This window comes from Tamandua tetradactyla, chromosome 3 (assembly GCF_023851605.1).
Source record: "Tamandua tetradactyla isolate mTamTet1 chromosome 3, mTamTet1.pri, whole genome shotgun sequence".
NCBI classification, from domain to species: Eukaryota; Metazoa; Chordata; class Mammalia; order Pilosa; family Myrmecophagidae; genus Tamandua; species Tamandua tetradactyla.
In genome coordinates this window covers 170,167,767-170,173,766 of record NC_135329.1, presented here as the reverse complement: position 1 = coordinate 170,173,766, position 6,000 = coordinate 170,167,767, and the positions used below count along the sequence as shown (strand labels likewise).

General features: G+C 45.0%; 1 protein-coding gene across 2 annotated transcripts in view; it reads left to right on the top strand.

Annotated features, from left to right (window-relative positions):
* Positions 1 to 213: 213 nt before the first annotated feature.
* Positions 214 to 6,000, top strand: part of STK17B (serine/threonine kinase 17b) — a 51,205-nt gene continuing 45,418 nt past the window's right edge. Inside the window, exon 1 of one of the 2 annotated variants that reach the window (XM_077154516.1) lies at positions 214 to 324. The gene's annotated coding sequence lies outside the window, so the exon portion shown is untranslated. Of the gene's footprint in view, positions 325 to 3,758; positions 4,129 to 6,000 lie in introns of those variants that run through there. The other variant, XM_077154515.1, reaches the window with a different exon arrangement.

Here is a 6,000-nt window from a genome sequence, read left to right as displayed (position 1 = left end):
CATCTGAAAGTGTGTCTGTCTGATGTCACACACTGAGCTACACATGTATCCTTTCTCTCTCTCTGTCTCCTTCTCATGAGTCTGGGCTTCAGGGTCCAATGTATCTATGGCTGGAGGATAGCAATTCTTCAATAACTTTGCTGCAGTTTCTACTGAATAGTTTGGTTTGCAAAAAAGGATTCTGTGAAGCACAGCCTTAACCAAATTGTGGTAGACAGCTGGAAGTGAACAGCTGCTGACAGAAAAATGTGGCCGGATACTCTGGGTGCAGGCTGGTCGATGCATAGTCAGGCGACTCCAAAGAGAGGAAACGGGCAGGCTGAGGTAAGAGAAACTAAGATTAAACCCCGAGACTGAAAACCATGGGGGAGAAAGGTACCCTAAACATTCTAGGAAGTACTGCCTTTTATCAGATTACGCAAATGCAAGTAGGATATCGTTATGCTTTCCTTTGCTCATATCATTCAAGAGATTATTCATATAAATGTAAAAGATCATATATATATTTTTCTCTGAAATGTTTCTCTGGTGCAATGAAGTGGAAAGACCTCAGGATTAAGAATCAGGAGACCTAAATTCTTGTTCAGATCTGCCACCAATTAGCTGTGTGATCTTTACAAGTTCCTTAACTACTTTTATTCTAGGTTTTCTTCTTTGTAAAACAAGGGAATTGGACCACGGAACCTAAGGACATTTTGAAGCTTCACACAGCTCTAATGCTATGATTTATTAAGAACCTACAGTGTTTACAGTATTGCATTAAACCATTTGAGGTTTAGAAGAAATTGGTGGGCAAGATTCTAGCCCTTTAGATCTGTATTCTCCAGTTTGGTAGTCACCAAGTCACATGTGACTCTTGATCACTTGAGAAGTGACTACTATGACTGAATTTTAAATTTGACTTCATTTTAATTAAATTTAAATTAGAAGACCGGGACAGTATTCAATTACTGAAAAACTTTTAGTGTGTTTGAAACAACAGGTATGTGAATCTGCTTTCTTAATCATAAATTTTATGAAATCCAAACACACTTCAGGTATTCCTGATGAAAATTTAGCATTCAAATTGAGACATGCTGTCAGTTCAAACTAAATACCAGATTTAAGACAAAATTTAAAAAATGAATGTAAGATCTGATTAATAATTGTATATTGATTTCTTGTTGAAATAATACTTTAATACATCGGGTTCAATAAAATACACCATTGAAAGTAACATCTGTTTTACATTTTAAATTTTGGCTACTAGGATATTTAAAATGACAGATGTGGCTTGCATGACATTTCTTTGGGCAGCTTTGGGAGATGATACTTTGTAAAGTGCGGTGGTTCATTTGGCAGACTATACCCTGGTCATTTATGGATGCTTCAGAGTAAAGAGCTTGTCCTTGAGGAAGATATTGGTTTAAGACACTGTCAAGAAAGTCAGGGGAGTCAAGGTCTCTTAGAGTCTCTGTGGTTCCCAATGCTTCCAAAACTGGGTTGTGCTGTAGGCACCATAGATTAAATGCACTGTGACATCCTCCATCTGGGTGCACCGAGCACACCTACCGCCAAGGAGAGGTTCTATCGGAGGAACCTGTCTCTGTAAATGAGTAACCCTGTTGGGTGGAGAGTTGAGCCAAGCCCCTTCAGAGGGTCTTGTTCTCTGTACCACGCTCCATCCTCCTTCTCTGCATTTGTGGGGAATAAATGTGTGATGAGAGAGGATCACCTTCCTTGGTCGGTATGTAATCAGCATGTGGTGACCTGGATTGATCGGGAAGGATCTCCTTCCCTGGAGAGAATGCGGTGAATATCGTGGCATGATCAGAAAGGGCAACTATCGTTGGTCATGTGTGGTGAACTCACCTGGAGTGATTGGCAAGGCTCAACACCCTCAACAGTGTGTGGCACTCAGGGATCATAGAAGGCAATGACAACTGAATGACCATCAAATCAGGTGGTGAGTTCCTACTCAAGGAAGTGAGAGTGAGAACATGCATCTTTGACATGGCAAAATACGAACTTAGGTAGGTAAGGTGGGATGGAGGTATTTGTTGACTCCTGAATTTTATCTAAAGGCCACAGATGGTGCAGTCTCCCCTGCAGCACCATAAATCGCTTATTCCTTGAGCCACTGTGCCTGAGCTCAAGTGTAGTCAAATGTCCTTGGGATGGTGTGATAAATCCTAGGTAACAATTCTGACATCAGGCAAAAGCATGAACAATCAATGTAAGGGTGTGAGAGAATTCATGGAGCGAGTATAAGCCTGTGCCTAGGAACACAGGGAGGGAGGTAATTGGTCCGGGATTAATCAACAATGAGTTCCGATTTCTGGACAGGGAAACCTTTTGAAATTGGAAATTGATTAACAGATGCTGATGAGAAGGATAATGAGAAGCTAGAGATGAGGGAAATGCAAGACATTAAAAGCACCCTGGGAGGCTGGTTTGTTAGAGCAGAGAAATTTTGATAAGGATGATTGGCATAAGGCTGTGATGGAGAGAGAAAAACTGCATCTAGATATAGAGTGATGTGGGACTGAGTTAGTAACAGAGGGGAAGGCAGACTGAGTGTAAGAAGATTGCTAAGAGGTGGTAGTTAATCAAACGCTGGAATCTAGGCGGTTTAGAGATTTGTCAACAAAAAACTGACAAAAAACTCGGTAATGACACAATTCTGCGATTCCTGGAGATAAGTGGTTCCAGGGCTGGTGCTAGGAACCATGAGTTGAAAAGTCTATTTCAATATATGGCTTTTTTCAGCTTCCATCCATTGAACTTTAATCCTTAGTCAATCCAATTGTTGGCAATAAGAAACCAGATTGAAGGAAGCAATCTCCTTCAAGTGACAACGCTTCGGGGATGGACACCTTAAATTAAGATGAGTCAGTGTAAGTAACAAGTAGACTCATTAAATGACCATGATCTATTTTATGCCTGTCTTGGGAAAAACGTAGTGTGGAAGAGCAAAAGGACGGCTTGATGGGAATTTGCATGGCTTGGCGGGCTAGAACAAGAAAACCTCCTCTTAAATGTTGACTGAGCATTCAAGTTTCAAAACCAAGAGGACGTTTCTCCTCCCAATATATTTTCTCAATGGTTTTCTACAATTATTGTAAATACACTTTGCAAACCATCCTCGACAATAAAAATACAATTGTGTCTTACACAGAACTTTCAACATTTTTACTCTCTTCAAGGGGCAAAAAATCTTGGGTCATTTTGTGACAGGCTTTCATCTTTTCTCTTAAGACCATGTATGCCTATTATCAACAATTCATCATATTTGTACTCTCCCTATACTGGCTTCAGCCATGCCCCAGAACAACGCCATTCTTTGGAGCGATCTTACTGCTGGACTGGTCCCACATCCCAGGCACCGTGAGAACGTCTGCCAAGTTGTGGCAAACTGCACTCTCCACTTGGGGTTTGGGTTCAGGTCATAGGGAAAATGACCCGGAAGAATCAGAAAACGGGTCTTTGGTAGGTACAGAAGTTTGATGATGAGTCAAGCAGCTTGGACGAACTTTGCCTCTCCCCTCTTCCCGACCTCGGGACATTCGCACCTCGTCGACGTAAGACTTTGAAGGCTGCGACGGGTGCACCCAGTTAGAAGCAGAGCCCTGCGCGCAGCCTCCGCAGCGCCCGCTTCGCTCCTCCCTCGCTGCAGTCATCTCTGCGCCCCACCTGCTGTCAGCCTAGACCAGGCTCCGGCCCCGCCCTCGTGAGCCACACCCTCTCACCGCTGGGGCCCCGCCTAGCAGCACGCGCCGCCGGCCGGCGCCCGTCCTCCCGTCACGTGACAACCACGCCCTCCTGGCGAGCTCTGATTGGCTTTTCCGACCGAGGGGCGGGATCTATCGAAAAGCACTGCCCGGCGACTCGAATGCAGTTTTCAAACCTCAACTGTAGGCTGCAGTCCTCGTCTTCGTTGTGGTCTCTGGGAACCAGCTCACAGGGGCCAGGTCACAACTGTCGGCCTTTGTCCGGGAAAGTACAGGGGGTCCTGCCACGCCGGAACTTACCTGGCGTTTCACTGGGCTAAGAGCTGGAGAACGCGTCTTGTCGTGGCCACCGGCGTGGATCTGGACGGGAGCCCCCTTGGAGGGGGCAGCCCCGGGAGGACCTGCGGCGGCCGGAGCGGTCAGTGTCCTCCTCGCGCGTCCGTGGCCCTGCTGGATTTGGCGGGTGGGCTCCGGGCTACGCCTCTGAACTCCTGAAGCCGTCCCCTTCACAGTCGGCACAGGGACCTGGAACTCGGGGGCTCCCGAGGACAGATCCAGGAGGTGCGGGCGGATCAGGGGCCGCTCGGACCCCGGACCTGGAGGCGATGGGCTCGGATTGTGCTGCCCGTCAGGTGTCCCGACTGTTGCGGGCGCCTCTCGGCTTTCCGGCTGGAGTCCTGCTTCCCTGGTTCTCTCGGGTTTGGCGCGGGGGGTGGGGGTGGGGGGGGGTGGCCCGTGATCTACCCAACACCCTTCTCAGCCGTGGGAGTGTGTCTGAGTGTCCGTGTGTCTGCGTGTCTGGGTTTGTGCGTGTTGCGCGCTGTCGGCCTGGGGGGGCCAGGCTCTCCCTCGTGCCGTCGCGCCCCCGGGGCCCCCTTCGCCGCGGGCTCACTCGCGGCCCTTCCACGTTGCACGGACATGGTCCTGCGTGTTCCCGCCGGCTTCCCAGCTGAGGTGTGGGCGCAGGATATGTTCACGTCTGCACTCGGGGGCACGTCCTGATCATGGCTGCCCTTCGTCTTGAGAAAGTTTGTGCTCATCTTGCGGGACGTTTCAGTTACCGCTGTAAACACTTAAAAAAAAAAAAAGTGAATAGAGAGCAAGACGTATTACAGCTGTTTCAGTGACTTTCAGCCGTCTGATATTATTTTGATCCCTTGTAAACCTTTTGATGTATACGACCCACCCTCAGACGATACAGCTACTTGATGACAACGACTTTGACGTTGACCCAGGCTCTTTGTTTTATTTTAGGGAAAAGCTCTTCGTTTAATTTCCCATAGAGGGATAAGGAGAGATAAAGTTGAAAGAGACTTTAAGCAACTGGTAGCTGCTATCGGGTCTTCCTGTTTGTCTGTGATGGGACTAGACGCTCTCTGGCATCAATATGCAAAGGAAAAAATTAAAAATCAACCATATTCTGGTCCTATTTCAATAATGTTAAACGCATTACATCCGTGTGTCACGTTCCCTGATTGTTTGCCAACACAATGTTTACTTTTGTGTAATGATGTAATAATGATATGCTGTACCTTATACAGTGCTGTTTCATATGGGGTGACCCCGTTAAGTTCTCAAGTCTTTGAGAATGTGTATACTTTTAAGACAGGGTTGACTGTAGAAATGACTGGGCAAGTGGTAGCATATGTAAACTGGCGTTTAATAAAGACCCTTTAGAGCCCAAGAGCATCATTCTATAAAGGAAGAGGATAAGACTACTTTTTCATTGATATTTCATTTTAAAGTTTTGTAGTGAACTGTACAGAAGTAATTTACCATTATCAAAATGTTGGTTTTACAGATATTAAACCCCATACTCATAGAATTATCTATTTTTTTTAATGCTGATTCATAAAAGCAGTGCCTAAAGTTCTAAACCTATCTTCTCCACACAAACTTCCTCCTCTGAGCAGATGTGCAATACGTTTTTTATATTTCTAATATTTTAGTAATGGAGTTGGTTATGAGCTGCTTTATATTTGAGATACATTATACATCATAGATCATTTTTCTGTATTTAGGTTCTGTAATATTTTGAAGGCCTTTCCTTTTTGTGTATTGATAGAATGTTTGCATTTTCTATTGGAATCAGTGAAATAGTGAATTAAAACAAGATAGACTCAGTTTGTGGGAAAGGTGAGATGACTAATCCCTGTGTCAGCATATGAATAACAAATTTGAAGAAGATACAGAATTTTATGGTAGATGTTTTTAGTCTAACAATTTTTAAGTTTGCAATTCACTGTTTTACTGGTGTTAAAAGTTTAAACATATTTTTAAGGCTTTTATT